This window comes from Malaclemys terrapin, chromosome 9, assembly GCF_027887155.1.
Source record: "Malaclemys terrapin pileata isolate rMalTer1 chromosome 9, rMalTer1.hap1, whole genome shotgun sequence".
Taxonomy (NCBI): Eukaryota; Metazoa; Chordata; order Testudines; family Emydidae; genus Malaclemys; species Malaclemys terrapin.
In genome coordinates this window covers 80,031,145-80,049,867 of record NC_071513.1, presented here as the reverse complement: position 1 = coordinate 80,049,867, position 18,723 = coordinate 80,031,145, and the positions used below count along the sequence as shown (strand labels likewise).

The following is an 18,723-nucleotide window of genomic DNA, read 5'->3' as shown; positions in this document are numbered from 1 at the left end:
TTGTCTTTCTGGTAAGTGTTTGTATAGTGCTCAGCACAATGGGGCCTCTAGGCATCATCACAATTATATCAATTATAAATCATAAAAAGGTGTGGGAAGTATTCCCCAATTCTGGCTTGCATGATACAAACAGCATAATTTGGTGAGCCACACACACTCACCAACACTTCCAGCTTGTTCCCAGCTCTAAGGCACAAATCCTGGTTGTGAAATAGCTATGAAGCAAAAGGCAAAGGCATGCAATGCTTCCTCCTGTTTCTTCCGTTCAGGGGCCACTATGGGCAGCCTGGGTAAGACTCTATTTAACTGCTCCCCTTTCCCCCACACACCCACTCCCAACAAGAGAAAAGGAAAGATGAAGCAACCTAGATGTTTGGCTGGGAGGAGAGGCTGATGGGTGTGATTTTGTCTAGGCAAGAGAGTGTGAGAGATAAACTTGAGAGGAGGCAGAGAAAGCTAGTGATGGTTACGAGAGGGTAGGTGGTGGACTGTGCTAAGACACCGGGAAACAGAGCACACTAGGAAATGCAGGGAGCTAGATCCGGTTCCACTTGGTGTGAGCTGGTAAGAAATGCAACAAGGACCTAATTGTTGAAGTCTCCTGAGCCTGTTAGCTTTGTGGCTATGAAGAACTAATCACTAAGCTAGGAAAATTACAGAGAAAAGGGGGGAAAAAAACAAGACGAAAAGGATGGAAGGACTGATGGGGATAGAGAAGACCAGAGAGGGAAGAAAGGAGTAATGGACATGGATGAGTGAAGGATTGAAAGAATGTGCAAGACAGCAAAACACAAGAAAAGTGAGGGGGAAGGGAAGGTGCTGGATGGAGGAGAGAGAAAGAAAGAAAGAAATTGCTACAGAAAAGGGCGAGGATGGAAGAACATGCCTATGGGCCAGAGTCTGTGACCTTCACTCACCATAAAGAGGTCAGCACTTTTCAAATAGACCCACTGATTTCAATGGGATTAGTTAAAAAAGTACAGCTCTCTTATAGTGAGTAAGGTTAGGATAATCTAGTCTCAGGGTATTAGATCATAACTTGTTTGAATGAAAAAAACAGAAATACAGACTGGGCAGCTTACTGTAAACTATGTGAGGAATAAAGACAGTGTGTGAAATCCTGGCCTTACTGAAGTAATGGCAACACTCCTGTGGATGTCAGTTAAAAACTTCAGGGACGAGGATTTCACCCAGTTTGCCTAAATGTAACTAAAATTGTCCCAGATGGGATTGTGTAACATCAGTTAGGACACTCTAAAGGAAGGGAGAATTGTAAGCTTAAGGGATGTTGTTTTGACTTCCTTCCTTCCATCTGACCCTAAAAGCTGTTCCACAGAGTCTGGATGTTTTCCCCAGCCTATTATTCAATAAGCCCTAGCCACTCACCAACATCCATTAGCTATCTCTGTTCCTTACCTTCAGTAGATAGAAGACGGCTTCCTCTTGCTCTGGTAAGGATCCAGAAGTCACCCATTACTCATGTCTTGAATATTTGCAATACTATCAGTTGCAAAGGATGCCAAGTCAGCAGCTTTTCCTTGGCCAGCAAAAATGGAAGCAGCAACAGCAGAAGCCGGAGCAGACTCTGGGGAGGCAGCTCCTTGCATAATGCTAGCCAAAGCATTCTTGGTTACTATCCCTACAGAGAACAGCTATTGATAAGTTTACAAATAACAAATTACAAGGACTTGTGCTATTACCTTTTATAGTCAAAAGGGGGTGTTTCCCTCTGATTGTATTTGAAATCTGCAGTCAGTCACACTCTAGCCAAAATTGAACGATATACCTGCATATATTTTAGCTTGCTTAGCAACGAATAACGTGAAGGCAAATGCTTTTATGCAGCCAGGTAGAAAATGTGTATTAAGAAAGATATGTCTGTGTAAGCAAAACACTGATAAAAATTATATCTAAAATGTGATCTCCATGTAAGAAGCTGTAACATGTTTAAAACACTCACTTCCTTTATGAAAAAGTCCTACTGAATTAAAAAAGAAAGGAAGCCAATAGAAACTGAAGATCATGCTGTTGACAAATAATCTATTAAATTCTGTAGGTTAATTTAAACATTCTAAGAAAGTTCTAATTTGCTATTAAATTCTACAAAACTTCTCAATATGGGATTTTCCTTTTGTTTAACTCGTAAACTGGGTTTTTAAATATTACTATAGCCATTCATAGTCAATGAATTCAGGTTAAGATTTGCAGTTAGGCTCCTAGGTAAGTGGGCTGATTTTCAGAAGTGCTGAGTACCAACCACACCCATTAGCTGCACTGAAATGGCATGATAGGTATTTGATGCATAATTAACTATATCAATACACTTAGAATTTATTGCTGGGAGTAGGTGAATGAACGTCAGCTGTGTAACGTAAACCCCAGACTGCGTTAACTCCAAGGAGGCACACTTTCAACATTTACGTTATCTTGCTTATTCATGAAGTTGCAGTATTATTCTAACTTTCATTGTCCATATATTATTAACTACATGCTGAAGCATGTTGCTGAAAACAATGATTTGGAGCATTTCCTTTTAGAGAGCAGACAGTCCAATCAATTGGAAGATAGTACTGGATTCCAATGGTTGAACAGTGCTCAAATGTGATTCTCTGCATTAAGTCTATGGAACTTCTTAGCTAATTTGAAGAATTCTTTGTAGAGCCAATGGAGTCTGTTCTGTCATGTGGCACAGGTCCCCCACACTGTGCAGTAACAGCACAGTTTAAACGTCTGATCACGCTAACAGTGTTAATTTAGTTAGTAAAACATAAACAAAATAACATTTGTGATAGAAAATAATTATCTTGTAATACAGATTGCACAAAATAGGGAGCATAAAAAAGTTATTTTTACATGCTGGGGATGACTGCATAAGTCACAAGTAGCAGAGCAAAGCAGAGCCACGAGTCATTTATCCACGGTCATCTCTAATATACAAAAATAACTTGTTTATTCTTCCCCCATGTGTTATACTATTACCCCAAACAGCCCTGTTTTACTTAGGTTATTTGCTGTTGCTGATTTTAGTGTAAACATACATTCGGAATGGCAGGCACATTTGCTTTTCCAAAGCAATTAACTGTAAATTTGATTAGGGAGTCTCTTCCATCTACGTGTTTGAAACTTCCCCTGGTATCAAAAGGCATTTGTGTGCATGGAGACTCTAAGTGAGTAAGTACCTAAGCACATGCCTAATTTTAAGTGTGGGTGCAGACTTACTGAAGTCAATGGAATTCACAGGCTTAAAGATAGGCATGTGCTTAGCTATTTTGTCAAATCTTGGCTTGACTAAGCTTTGGAGAGTAATCCCTCTGGTGAAGGGACAGCATCAGCAAGCTCCATCACTAGTCTCCATGCCCAGTTCAGTCTTCGGCGACTTTGCTGAGATTGCCAACGAAGGTGCCAATTGAGGCCAATTAAGGCTGTAGATGATTTTGTTATCAGACAGAACTGGACTGGGCTATCAGTTCATTGCACATGGAACCCAGCTATCAAACAGTATCAACTTTCAGTCACTACCAATCTAGGCCAGATTTATGCTGGTGATTTTAGAGCTAAATCAAAATATGCCCAAGTCTTTCTTACAGGCAGAGACACCAGGTTTTTTCTTTTGTACATAAAAACATTATTAGTTCCTGGTTGTACTTTGCTTTGACCACCTGCTATGTACTTTTCACCAGGCATTTGTACTTTTACCCTTTGTTGCTAATCAGGGCTTCTCAATTTTTTTCATAGAATGGACCACATCTTAAAGAGATTGTCTTGTTGACTATCTCCCCTCCCATAACATCCCTGTGGCAACCATATCAATGGATTACATGGAATACAAAATGTTTAAAACATGTTGAACATGCATCTGTTATTAATGCAATGCTCAGCATTTCATCCTGTTCTCTCTCACCTCTTCTGGTCTCCCACCTGTTCTCTTGCACATGTTTCACTACCAACTAGTCCTCTTCTCCTTACTTCCCTCTCCACATACGTTCCTTCCACTTGGAATCCCTTTTTTCCTTGACACGCTCTTCAGCTATCTGGTACTTTTCTCCATTTACTCATCCTGCCTGGCTACCTCATTCCTTCCATACCTGGACAGTCTTATCCCACTCGTGGCTGGCAGCTGTATTCCCACTGGTCCCAGGGCATCTCCTGTTTCCTATTCTCTTCTTATGTAGCAATTGCCTCTATCAGAGATGCTGCTTGTTTACAGCCCTCCACAATTCTTTGTTGCAGTGAATAGCCTGGTCATCAACAGGAGCAGCTGGAAACGAGGGCAGCCAGCACCATGTGACCAGCCAGCTCTCCAGGGACTATCAGCAAATCTGCTAAATCTAGGGATAAACAGTGCTCACAAGAACAGAAGCAGAAGGAGGGCAAAGGTGGCTTTACAACACATTTTTGGCACCAGGATTCTTGAACTGATCTGCACTAAGCCGGGGCTGCTCTAACTATATTGACTGCCCATGGCTGCATAGAGATGCTCCAACCACAAGTCCTTTCAACTGATCACAACCCTTCCATTGGGAGGGGAGTGGTATATAGCAGCATCTATGGTGGGTCTACACAATCCCAAGGATTCCACAAAAGAGGGGTTAGTTAAACTTATTTTTGAGCTGCTGGAATGAGTTGGCTTTGGGATGCTGGAGTGGTGCTGATAATCTGGCTCCTTTCCACTATATGCATACATTTGTGCTATGTTTACATTTTCTGTGCACATACTGTTCTCAAAAATGTATTTTAAATGAGTGTACAAATATTTTGGAAGATATTTTATGACAGTAGTCTTCTTTTCGTGTCTAAACAAAATGTTCCCAAGTAAATTAAAATCGATTCGATTTTGAGTTTTATTACAAAATGGGGTTTGAACCGTGGGCCTATTTCTGGTTCTACAGCAAAACCACACCTCAAAAATCATTATATTGCATCTGATTTTGATGCAAACCAGCTGGAAATTCAGATGTTTCTTTGAGTTTTGGGGCTTGTTGAAACCCCAAACTTAAAGCAAAATTTATGGGATACATAACCACATGAAGACATGCTGAGTTTCACAAAGGTTCATTAATGCCACACAGAGGTACACGTAGTTCAAATTATGTGTTTCAGTTCTAGCTACAGATGTTTCTCTGTTTTTTTTTCTGACTACTACAGTTCATCAACAGTATCTTGATTATTGCTTTGTTTTTTGTAGCTTGTCCTTGATGGTCTTTCTCTCTTTTAACAATGTGGAATTTTGTCATTGATTTCAACTACTGCTGGATTACACCAAGAAAGAATTTTCCAGTGTGGAGAAAGCTTGAGTGAATTCTCGGAGCTTTTAGGCTTGAGATCTTTTGTGCGCAGAGGAGACTTTCATTCTTATTTTTAGCAAAGAAGTGCTTATGGTGATTAAGTTCCTAGTTTAAATCTCGTGTGATCAGCTCTATGTTTCAGAAAGCTAAATCTAATTTTTATTATAGTTGTGACAAGGATTTTACTAAATACCAGGGTTTTATAATAATTTAAGAGGCTAAAAGGTGTTAATTTCCACACAAAGTGAGTACTGCAGCCAGGAGAAGAAAAAAAAAGAAGTTCAGCAACACACAGACTTCCGTAAAGTCCTGAAGATGGTTAACGCTGAAAATAGCAAGTTCAGAATGCACAGTAGAAACTCCATAGTTGCATTCTGGGGACCAGGTCCAGCAAACTATTCCACACAAGTAACTTTACATATCTGAGTAATCCCACTGGAGACACAGTATATAAAACATAGTGACGATGAAAGATCTGTTATATTAAAATGCAAAGTGTATATCTTCAGGAGACTGAAAGTTGAGTTTTCCGAAAATACGCTTTGACAGTCTTTTCTGACAGACAGTGAATTTATGAGAAAAATAATTTCAGATTATTATTTTTCTTCTTCACTTTGGGACATGAGCTCAATTGAGTAACATAGGCATGGACATAATGTCTGCTAATAATAAAAAGTAACTGGCAAAAGAGCAGAAATACAACGGAGACAGAGTAGGAAAACTCCAAAGGAAGCTGCTGGCAAATAAATATTGCTCAACATGAAAAGAATATTGGGGGAAAAATTGACGGAGTGGAATAACAGGAAGCTTAGTCATTTCTGGAAGGAAAAAAAACAAAAGAGAAAGCTAGAGGGAAAGAGAAGTGGGAGGGGAAAGCAAGGTATTTAAAACAAGAATGCAGAACTGGAAGTGCAAGTGCTGAAAGCCAGATAAGAACTAGGGCTGTCAATTAATTGCAGTTAATTCACGCAATTAACTAAAAAAAAATTAATCGCTATTCTATTGTTATAAGTGCGATTAATCAAAATTGAAATTTATTAAATATTTTTGGATGTTTTTCTACATTTTCAATATTGATTTCAATTACAACACAGAATACAAAGTGCACAGTGCTCACTTTATATTATTTTTAATTACAAATATATGCACTGTAAAAATGATAAACAAAAGAAATAGTATTTTCAATTCACTTCATACACATACCGAAGTGCAATCTCTTCATCATGAAAGTGTAACTTACAAATGCAGATTTTTTTTTGGTTATGTAACTGCACTCAAACAAAACAATGTAAAACTTTAGAGCCTACAAGTCCACTCAGTCCTACTTCTTATTCTGCCAATCGCTAAGACAAATAAATTGGTTTACATTGACGGAAAATACTGCTGCCTACTTCTTATTTACAATGTCACTTGACATTGAGAACAGGTGTTTGCATGGCACTTTTGTAGCCAGTGTTGCAAGGTATTTACATGACAGATATTCTAAACATTCATATGCTCCTTCCACGCTTTGGCCACCATTCCAGAGAACATGCTTCATTCCTGATGATGCTCGTTAAAAAAATAATGCATCAATTAAACTTGTGACTGTACTCCTTGGGGGGAGAATTGTATCTCTCCTACTCTGTTTTACCTGCATTCTGCATATATTTCATGTTATAGCAGTCTCCGATGATGACCCAGCACATGTCCGTTTTAAGAACACTTCCACAGCAGATTTGACAAAATGCAAAGAAGGTACTGATGTGAGATTTCTAAAAGTAGCTATGACAAGGTGAGGTCTTACTTGGCAAAGTGAAAACTCCCAAGATTTAAGGATCTGAAGTGCCATCCAAAATCTGAGAGGGACAAGGTGTGGAGCATGCTTTTAGAAGTCTTAAAAGAGCAACACTTTGATAAGGAAACTACAGAACCCAAACCACCAAAAAAGAAAATGAACCTTCTGCTGGTGGCATCTGACTCAGATGATGAAAATGAACATGCGTCAGTCCACACTGCTTTGGATCGTTATCAAGCAGAACCCATCATGAGCATGGAAGCGTGTCCTCTGGAATGGTGGTTGAAGCATGAAGGGACATAGAAGCTTTAGCGCATCTGGCATGTAAATATCTTGCAACACCAGCTACAACAGTGCCATGTGAATGTCTGTTCTCACTTGCAGGTGACATTGTAAACAAGAAGCAGGCAGCATTCTCTCCTGCAAATTGTAACCTTGTTTGTCTGAGTGACTGGCTGACCAAGAAGTAGGATTGAGTGGACTTGTAGGCTCTAAAGTTTTACATTGTTTTATTTTTGAATGCAATTTTTTTTACATAATTCTACATTTGTAAGTTTGATTTTCATGACAAATAGATTGCACTACAGCAGTGGTTTTAAAAGTTCAGGTCGCGACCCAATACTGGTTGCGGAATGCAAGGCACCGGATCCAGGGCCGGTGCAAGGAAGTTTCAAGCCCTAGGCAAAACTTCCACCCTGCCCCCCCCTTCCCCCCCCCGCAGCCCTGTGGCAGCTCCCCGCCCTCAGGCGCCCCCCTCGCGATAGCTCCCCCCTCTCTGCCCAGCTCCCCCCCTCCAGGGAGCCGTGCGGCAGCTCCCCACCCCAGCTCACCTCTGCTCCGCCTCCTCCCCGAGCACACCACCCCCGCTCTAATTCTCCTCCCCTCCCAGGCTTACAGCGCCAAACAGCTGATTGGTGCCCCAAGCCTGGGAGGTGGGAGAAGTGGAGCGGCCTCTGCGCTGGGAGAGGGAGTCTGAGCCACATGTGTCAGCGCGCCTCCCGCAGCCCAGCCCAGGAACACTGTAAAAAAAAATTGGGGGCACCGCTTTTTGGTGCCCCCAAATCTTGGCGCCTAGGCAACCACCTAGTTTGCACCGGCCCTGACTGGATCGCCTTGCTCAGCACCCAGGGACCCTGGCAGCTGGCCAGTAAAAACTAGTAGTCCCTACCTGTTCTGACACCACACTGCGCCACAGAAGGGGCCACCAGCAGGTCCGGCTTGTAGGCAGAGGGGCAATGGAGCTCCATACGCTGCCCCCGCTCCGAGCACCAGCTCTGCACTCCCATTAGCCGGCTCCCGGCCAATGAGAGCTGGGGGTTGGTGCCTGTGGGTGAGAGCCGCATGGAGCCACTTGCACGCCTTCACCTAGGAGCTGGACCTACTCCTGGCCGGTTCTGGGACGCAGCACGGTCTGTAGTGCCAGGACAGGCGGGAAGCCTGCCTCTGCATCCCAGCTGCGCCACTGACCAGGAGCCGCCATAGGTAAGTCTGTGCCCCAATCCCCTGCCCCATCCCTGAGCCCCCCCAAACCCAGAGCCCCTTTCTGCATCCCAAACCTCTTATCCCTGGCCCCACCCCAGAGCCTGCACCCCCAGCCCAGAGCCCTGACCCCCTCCTGCACCCCAACCCTCTGCCCCAGCCCAGAGCCCCCTCCCACACCCTGAACCCCTCATTCCTGGCCCCACCCCGCAGCCCTCACCCCCCCCACAACCTTCTGCTCCAGCCCTGAGCCCCCTCCCACACTCCAAACCCCTCATCCCCAGCTCCGTTGAGTTGCAGGCATCAACAATTTTCTTCAACTAGGTTGCCAGAAAATAAGGTTGAAAACCACTGCACTACAGTACTTGTATGAGGTGAATTGAAAAATACATTTTTTTTGTTTTTACAGTGCAAATATTTGTAACCAAAAATAAATATGAAGTGAGCACTGTACATTTTGTATTGTGTTGTAATTGAAATTAATATATTTGAAAATGTAGTAAATATCCAAAAATATTTAAAATAAATGGTAGTCTATTGTTAGCGGGATTTTAATCGCGATTAATTTTTTTAATCACTTGATAGCCCTAATAAGAACTAATTGGGCTAACTCAATTGAGCTAAAAAGGGTACCTGACTGGCATATGGAAACATCAACATAAAATTTATAGGAGGGATAAACAAAAACAGAACAGAAGGAAGTGTGCTGTTACAGATTAAAGACTGACTGAAACATTAAAAAAAAATAAAAGGATGATATGCTGTATTGTATGTAGTACAACAGACAAAACCTAGATCAATGTAAAAAACAAGCAGCTACTCAAAGTGACAAATTTTGGAGGAAAATAAGAGATCAGATCAGGAAATACTAAGGTAGATCAAGGAGGCCTTGAAATAAGCTATCGTGTTAATTAAGAGATAAGTTTAATTATGAAAATTTCAATGACCCTGGAATTAACTAGGATAGTGATTATGGAAGAACTGAGGAAGCAACATATTTCTATAGGTGAAACACAATCTCTTCATGCAATCTACTGAGTATCAGCAACATCCAAAACTATTGTGAATAGCTATAGAAAGTGAATCATATATGACAAATGAGATATCATTATTCTTTAATCTGAAATAATTCCAAAGGGCTTTATAGACTACAGTATACAAATAAATCACTTGACTCAATCTTGGAATGCAGTAGACAGCAACAATACAAAATAATTCATGACGGGATGAAGAGTATCTTATGCAAATAAAAGTAAAAAGGAAACTTAAGGTAGGCCTAGTGTAGCTCAAACAGTGGAATTTAGACCAAACCCCAGCTGATAAAGTTGGAGAACATGCCGGACACTACTTTTTTCATAAAGTCAACAGATTTGAAAAGGGTCTCAAGCAACATACTGATCAAATTGAACAGGTATTTCTCACAAGCATTGGAATTTGGGGGGGAAGGGTAGTGTGTGTGTGTAAATGAAGTGAAATCAAAGCAAATAGTCAGATAATCTTTTAAATTTGTGAAGCCTCAAAGATACAAGGTGCAGTGACTTACAGAGTATAGACTATTGATACGTACAGTAACCGATAGAAGAGGCAGCAGAAACAAATCTTTAAAAAAAGAACAGGATCAAAGATACAAAGCTAGCATTTAACATATACTCTCGTTTGGTAAATGGAAGGGCTAGGTGTATGTGAGAAGGAAAAATAAACGTTAAAAAATTATGGAAGTAAAAAAAAAAAATCTATGAACATCAGACCAGAGATTTCTCCAATAAATTGTGCTTATCTGCTAGGCAAATAATGCAAAAAAAAAAAAAAGAAGAAGAAGAAGAAGAACAGTCTATCATAAAGCAACAATTGGAAATTAGAGAAAGACGGACTTCACCATGCCTAACAATTACTCTATATCTAGTTAAAAATTAATATAATGAAGATTTGTCCAGATCTAGATTCAGATTTCAGTGGTAAACAAAGTGGGAATCAGAAATACAAGTAACAGGAAGGAAACAGACTCTTAAAATTGAGAAACACTAGTTTTAAAGCATACATAGCTGAGATTAAGAAAGAAATGAGGCCACAATTATGGAAAAGTTCATAGATAAATGAAGGTTAATGTATCAAGAAACAAAAGCCTAACTGGCAAATGTCTGCTAATGCTGATATACAATACATGCTTACTGACTAAATAAACAATCCTTCAAACCTCACCCTCTACGCCATAAGCTATGCACAGCTGTGGTAAAATCAAATAGCTGGTTGCATTGCCAGAGGGACAGACAATAAATCAGAGAGGAGGAGTTTTCACTTTGCCAAGTAAGACCTCACCTAATGCAACTATTCCACAAAAACATATTGTAGTACACTGGCCATTATGCTCTTCAAAAGACGGCCCCTGAAGGTATATAATGGACACAGGATAGAACAATAAGAATGAGATACAGCTACAAAGATTTAAATCAGAAAGAGTAGTTCACTGGGAAACCACGTAGTCTCTCATTATAACTACCATACTGGAATAACAAGTTTATCAAAATAACAAGGAGTCTGGTGGCACTTTAAAGACTAACAGATTTATTTGGGCATAAGTTTTTTACCTACTAAAGCTTATGCCTAAATGAATCTGTTAGTCTTTAAGGTGCATCTGAAGAAGTGAGTTTTTACTCATGAAAGCTTATGCCCACATAAATCTGTTAGTCTTTAAGGTGCCACCGGACTCCTTGTTGTTTTTGTGGATACAGACTAACACGGCTACCCCTCTGATACTAAGTTTATAAAAGTGATTGCTAAAAGCATCGATAATAAAATATTTGTACTACAAAAACACTAAAGAGGACAAAAAGAAGAACAGGAGTACTTGTGGCACCTTAGAGACTAACAAATTTATTAGAGCATAAGCTTTCGTGGACTACAGCCCACTTCTTCCAGAGGACTCCCCTCTAGTCTCAGGTTCAAAGTACAGCAAACAAAGATAAACACTCTAGTAAAAGGTACATTTACAAGTTGAGAAAAACAAAGGAAAACTAACACGCCTTGCCTGGCTATTTACTTACAAGTTTGAAATAGGAGAGGCTTGTTTAGAAAGATGTGGAGAACCTGGATTGATGTCTGGTCCCTCTCAGTCCCCGAGAACGAACACACTCCCAAACAAAGAACACAAACAAAAGCCTTCCCCCCCCAAGATTTGAAAGTATCTTGTCCCCTTATTGGTCCTTTAGGTCAGATGCCAGCCAGGTTACCTGAGCTTCTTAACCCTTTACAGGGAAAAGGATTTTGGAGTCTCTGGCCAGGAGGGATTTATAGTACTGTACACAGGACAGCTATTACCCTTCCCTTTATAGTTATGACACGCCCCCCAAATCACAGATAGTGTTGGATGTTCGGTTCCACACTGGCTGTGATTTTTCTATATGCATCCGAAGAAGTGGGCTGTAGTCCACGAAAGCTTATGCTCTAATAAAGTTGTTAGTCTCTAAGGTGCCACAAGTACTCCTGTTCTTCTTTTTGCGGATACAGACTAACACGGCTGTTACTCTGAAACTAAAGAGGACAGTAAACCTGGCAACCTCATCCTTGCATTAGCTTCATTTTTTGCATTTAAGAGTACAGTATTTACAAGGCCAATGATGGGTAAAAACTGTCAAATATACAGTTTTATACAAATACAAGCTCAGTGTTTCTATAAATTTACTGCGTTTATTTATTTATCATTCCTTTTGGGAATTTTAAAAATACGTTCATCTGCATTGTTTGAAACACAAACATTTCAATATTGTAGTGGTACAACCTGTGCAAAAATCAGCCCACTTTGACAATACCATGTTAAAAAGTCTGGCATCCACAGGAACCTTGCCTCCATTAGGGTTTCTGCTTCTCCCAGTACCAGTGTTAACAATGGTGGGAAATCCTTGCAAATAAGCTACCGTGTTGATATAGCCTTACAGTCCCACTCCCCACCCAGCTTCATTGGCTTCAATCCTCCAGCTGAGCATCTGGCCACATATATTTTAAGACTAGAAGGGACCATTATGTGTCTGACTTCCTTCATAGAATTTCAGTCAATACAAACGTCACCTAAAGTTCTCAACCCTTTTCAGGAGCAACTGCCTCCAGGAGTGAGTGAGTAGTTCAGATTCGGATCTAATTCAATCCTTTGCCTTTCTGATTAAACTAATAATAATGACCCCAATTAGTGGTGGTTCTGGTGTAGACACCATCTCAGTAAGGAACTGGATTGAAACAGCCAACTCACAACACATAGCTCAGTCATGAGGATATTTAACCAAATGGGCTGGATTAGAATCAGTGGCCAGAGATTAAAAGCTATTGGCACTATACATTACAGTTTTTCAGGGTTACTATTGTAAACTCTTTGTTTTAGAGATGCATTCATTACCAGCATACTATTTTCTTTGGACTCACACTTACCATCCAAGTTCCTAGCAAGAATGCACATTCAAAGTGAATACAGCAAATTATTTTAAAGTGTTAAAACATTTAGCTCATACAAATAAATCAATTAATAGAAAGTGTTGGTTATTTAACTTAAAGGAATTTAAATTTCTGCTGTCATTTTTTACTTTGCCAGCATTAGATGTAATGGGGATGAGCTTTTATTGATATTAATAAATACATGTTAAACACCCAAGTCATTAACATCTAAAATTGGCTAGAACACCATGCACACATTCATAGTGACAGACCTACTGAAAGACATGGGTTCATTATACTGGCTCCACTCTTCAGCACGACACAACATCTGGTAACGGCTTAGAAAGAGTATTTACAAAGGATCACATCAAAGTTCTATGCAGTGATGGTGAACCAAAACTATTCACTGCCAAGCATCTTCCAAGCACCATAAAAATGGAGCTCTGGGTATCAGACAGCAATTAATTGAAAAAAAAATCTATAAGAAAAATCAAACCACAAAACTGTTTAAAATGAAAACAAATTTATAACTACACATTCAAGCGAATTCAGAGCTAAAGCTCAAGATCTTCTCTTACCTCATTTTATTGAATCTTGGTATAGTATAGGTTGCTAATGTCCCTTCCACAGCCTAAGAATAAGAATAAGAGGGGGCTTTATCTGGGCTGGGGGAAAGGTAAGTAATTGCTCCCTTTAAGGACTTCACCCATCTCCCCTGCCTTAGGATTACAGTAGGGCTGGGTATTTTGAGTCCTGCTGTGGTCAGGGCCGGCCCCAGGTTTTTTGCCGCCCAGAGCGAAAAAAAACCAACAACGGAGTGCCGCCCGTTGAAAAGTGCCGCCCCCAAAGGGCCGGAATGCCGCCCCTTGAGAAGTGCCGCCCCAAGCACATGCTTGGAATGCTGGTGCTTAGAGCCGGCGCTGGCTGGGGTCATCATGGTAGTTACCTCCTTAGGGCTGGGAAGGACATTTTCCTCCCTGACAGATGGGCCAGGGTAGGGTGGGTTTTCACCTCCCTCTCAGCAGCCTGGGGACCCAGTAGGGAAGTTATGTTGTAACTTGGCAGGTGCCCAGTGCAGGTAATTGTTTGATACACATAAATAAATGAATAATAATAGGGGTTCCAGCTCCCAGACAAACCCGAACTGGAAGGAAATTAGAGGATGACATCTCCTAAAGAAGGCGGGGAACAGGCTGGGGCCCCTAACACTCTGTCAGGGAGGAGACAATCCCCTTTTCCCAACTCTCCACTTAACCTTCAGACAAGGGGAGGGTGATGGAATCCCAGCAATGGCACTGGAGCCAGGTTAACTGGGAGGGGAGGGGGGCTTATGGCAGTCTTGCAGCAGGTGGTGCAAAGATTGGATGAATTATTGCCAGATAGTTCCAGATATTTAACTTATTCAAGCTCCAGCCTAGTTAAATCACATTCCTGGCACCTTGTTGTCTTCCTGCGGTGCCCAGGACAGATATACCTATGGCTATATTCTCCCCTCAATGTGCATGTGTGACCCCAACTAACGGCAATGGGAATCATATGTGGATTGAGCCAGGATATACACACATTTGAAATGCCTACTTACTCAGGCTTAACTCTAAGGGCCAGATTCTGCTCTCAGTTAGTAGGGTATATCTCAACCAGTATCTCCATCATCTTCAGTGGGGGTACTTATGAAGAAAGTAGAATTCGGCCTTTATTTTTAGTGTAATATATAGTCTGTGGGGATTTAACATGGTTTTAGCTTCACCATAAAACAGTAAAATATGTATTCAGTTTAATTATCCAGCGCTGTTACATAATTCTGTGCCGTAGATCAGTGTTTCCTAAATGGTGGGTCATGACCTACCAGTGGGTCATAGGAAAGGTCTATGTGGATTGTGCATAGCCTGGAGGTGCTCATGGCCTCCCATGCTCTCACTTTCCCAGGGAAGCAGGCAATGGCGTGGGGAGCAGGATCAAGGTGGCAGCAGCAGAGCAGAGGAAGCGGCTGGAGCCAGTGAGCACAGTCAACAGCAGCCTATTAGCGATTGCGGCCAGCACATGGGGAGGGAAGGGCCTGTTGGGAATTCAGGAGGGGGCAGGGCTGGGAGAGTGACAGCAAGGGGGCTATGGGGTAACGGTGGGTCCCCAAAAAAGACAAAATGAAGTTGGTATGTCGCCTTAATAAAAAGTTCAGGAACTGCTGCCTTAGATTGATATCAGTTCACTGCTCCTAATCATTAAAAATTTATTTTTTTAAAAAGTTACTAATATAGAATGTTTCTATTGATACTGATGCAGAAATTCTTGTTACAAGCTTATTTTTCTTTGGTTGCACAATTTAAAGTTGCAGTGAAACGGGACGTACTGTACTCAGCCATGCAGTCAGATTGACTGAGACAAGGTGAGTGAGGTAATATCTTTTATTGGACCAACTTTTGTTGGTGGAAGGCACAAGTTTTCAAGCTACACAGAGCTCATCTTCAGATTGACTGACAGGCTTTCTATCTTCCTACAGTTTTGTACATGACCTGAGAGTGATTTCCTATATTAAGTGCTTTCCAGACCTTATTGCCAGTTTTTGGATCAATATTTTACAAAGATAAAGCCATAGGACAGATGTCTACCCTGACTAATTAAACCATATGAAACAAGTACTGCTGTTGTAAACACACATCCTTTGTATCCTTTCATTGTTTACACCACTGATTCAGCCTTGCTTACTTGCTACATAAAACTGAATGATAATGAAATAGAAGAACAAAAATTCCACAGTAAGCTATGGTATGCAAATAAAGAAAATCAATACCAGGGCAGTGTAATTATAATTCAGAACACAAGATGACATCAGCTGGTTTTACAGGTCCTCTATCTTCTTACTGTTGATTACAAAGTTTCTGAATAGTCTTGGCTATAAAAATGGAGCTCCTATCTCAAGGTAAATAAATTGTTTCTGGATTATTATTTAAATGCTTAGGTAGAGGTTCCCTCAGCAATACCAGAACTACATCTCTTCTGCTAATACTCACACTTATTATGGAGCTGGTAGACTTTTCTGCAACTAAGGGACCAAGTTTAGCCATAGAAAATTGTAAATAAGGTGTCCAATGTTTTGTCTGTACATTACACAAAAGATGGGTGGTAGATTTTTGACAAGGTGGTCAGAATGATAAAACAATCTTTGTCTCACTGGCTTTTTGGACTGGACCTTAAATGGTGCTTGTTCCAAAGAGAGGGGGGAAAGAGCGTCACCTCTGAAAGTTGAAATATTTTTGTCCATTTGTGGATAATAGAGTTGCTGCTTTTTTGAAAGGGGAACAAACAGAAGTGGAAGATGCTTAAAGAGCATTTTTTAATTGATGGGTGGGGCTGGAGAAGTGGCCATGTGAACATGAATAAGAAATTGCATTGTTGCTAGAAGAGCTGTTTATTTACAGAGATCATATTTGTTACATTTTCTATGTACAGTGGTTAATCAGGAAACAAAGCCAGAACTATGTAAGAGCTGTAACATGGAGTGTCCTAGACAGCAACATTCCCCATAAGGAAACACATCTGCATGAACGCTAAACCTGTTGAGCATCTCTAGCTGACAAATCTAGATCATCAGGCTATCCACTGCCCTATTCAGGAGGGGCTAGTCAGTGGTGGGCAACCTGCGGCCCGCATGCAGCCCATCAGGATAATCTGATTGCGGGCCGCAAGACATTTTGCTGATGTTGACCGTCTGCAGGCACAGCTCCCCGCAGCTCCTAGTGGTCGCGGTTCGCTGTTCCCGGCCAATGGGAGCTGTGGAAAGTGGTGGCCAGCAAGTCCCTGTCTATCACTGGGCTAGGTCCTTTAATGAGGAATACACACCTCAGAGCAGCCATAGGTATGGGGAATAGTTGGGGCAAAAGCCCTGAGCTGGATGATCATTTAAAACCAAATACTGACTTCCTTGATGAGTATTTATTAAGAAAAAGAAGTCAGTGGTAGTTTGATGTAAAATGTATGTAAACTGTGTAAGGACCTCAGGATTTGTCTCCCTCAAAAGCAGAGTAGAAGGGATATGTAAATGACGGATGCAACTTCTTACCCTCTGCAGGGTCTTACAAATTCTTTGGTTTGAATGAGGTGGGGAACATGAGACTTATACAGAAAGAGGTGAAGATTAACCAGTCCATGCTACCTAGACTGATTTTGTAAACATAGAAGGGGAAAGGATCTGAGACATGGGGAAAACCATGGAATGTGCCAGAACGGCAACTCCATTCAGCCCCTTGCTTACTGCTGAGGCTGCTAACAGTTGTGGAGGTATTTTTTGTACCTAAAAAACTACCCACTTGACCTATAACAGCAGTTGGTAACATCTTTTGGGAACTACCACCTTGGCTGGATTTGAACTGTTGATGTAGAGGTGAACAGCTGCATAAGTCATCACTAATCTCCTGATTCATACTTATCCTATGGTATTAATGCCTGTGGACAGGAGTGAAATATTTACACAAACACCAAATAATTGGAAATGCCATTCAACCACAGTCAAATAAGAAGCCGTATCAAGACTTGAGAAATAAAAAAGCAATAATAAACCAATAGGTAGTCACCCGTATATCATCAGAAAGCAAAATCTCACTTAGGTGTTATTTTTACTGTACTATTATATTAATAACTTTCTATTGTCATCCTAAGAAAGTATGAAAAATAATCCACTGCTAATAAATATCTATTTGCAGGTGCACAGGAATTTCTGTACTTATTCCCTAATTGTAATGACAATTTGTTATTACTCCTGTTACTTAGGAGGGTTTTTTTTCAACTGCTGGTTGGAATGCGTGAGTGAGACAGCCAATTACTGGTGTTTATATATTGCCATAGGCAGGGCCGGCTCCGGCTTTTTTGCCGCCCTAGGCAAAAAAGCCACCCCCACCCCCACCCCACCCCAGCGCGGCAGGGGAGGGCGCCGAGCCCGGCCACGGGCCCGCAATCCCTGACCGGCCGGAGCGCCAGGGGGAGGGCGGAGAGACCGACCGGGGCTCTCCGCTTTCCCTGGCGGCCAGAGCGTCGGGGAGAGGGCGGTGAGCCCGGACGGGGCTCTCCACTCTCCCCGGCGGCCAGCGCGCCGGGGGGAGGGCGACGAGCCTGGCTGGGGCTCTCCGCTCTCCGCTGGCGGGGAGGGCGGCGAGCCCGCTGCGGCTCTCCGCTCTCCCCGACCAGCCGGAGCGCCGGGAGGAGGGCGGCGAGCCCGGCCGGGGCCCCGCCGGGCCGCCCCCCTCCAGGCGCTGCCCCAAGCACATGCTTGGTGGGCTGGTGCCTGGAGCCAACCCTGGCCATAGGTGGTGCACAGATTGTTATAACCACCACCCCCTCCAGCCCACATTCACTCTGCCACAGCCAAAACGGAAACTGGCTTTCTACTGCTCTGCAGACAACAGCTCTAGCTGATTAGCCAAAAAGGAGCCTCCCTCAGCTTGAGCCAGTAAGAACTCTGCTAAACACATTGAACTTGCAAGTCACTCTTTCTATGATATACCCAGGCCAAATATAAAGATGTAGGGAGGCCTAGAAACATGAGGCCCTCTCAGATAACTGTTTATGGAACACTATGCCTCATTCAGGATCAGATAGACAAATCAAAAACCTGAATGCAATGGCGTGAAAGGAAAAGATTTATTTCTGGGTAGCACTGGCAATCATTTTGGGTGAGGTGGAGTCTATACAAACAGTGTAGCTTACATTTCACTACAAGACATTTCAACACTTTCTTTTACTCCTCACCATTCAACGAAGAAAGATGTTCAA

General features: G+C 41.9%; 1 protein-coding gene across 17 annotated transcripts in view; it reads right to left on the bottom strand.

The window, feature by feature from the left end:
• The window catches only part of MBNL1 (muscleblind like splicing regulator 1), a 195,936-nt gene that overhangs the window by 107,565 nt on the left and 69,648 nt on the right, over window positions 1–18,723 (bottom strand). The window contains exon 2 of one of the 17 annotated variants that reach the window (XM_054040220.1): window positions 1,417–1,448. The exons of 15 other annotated variants lie outside the window; for them this stretch is intronic. The gene's annotated coding sequence lies outside the window, so the exon portion shown is untranslated. Of the gene's footprint in view, window positions 1–1,416; window positions 1,470–18,723 lie in introns of those variants that run through there. One more of the 17 variants, XM_054040221.1, reaches the window with a different exon arrangement.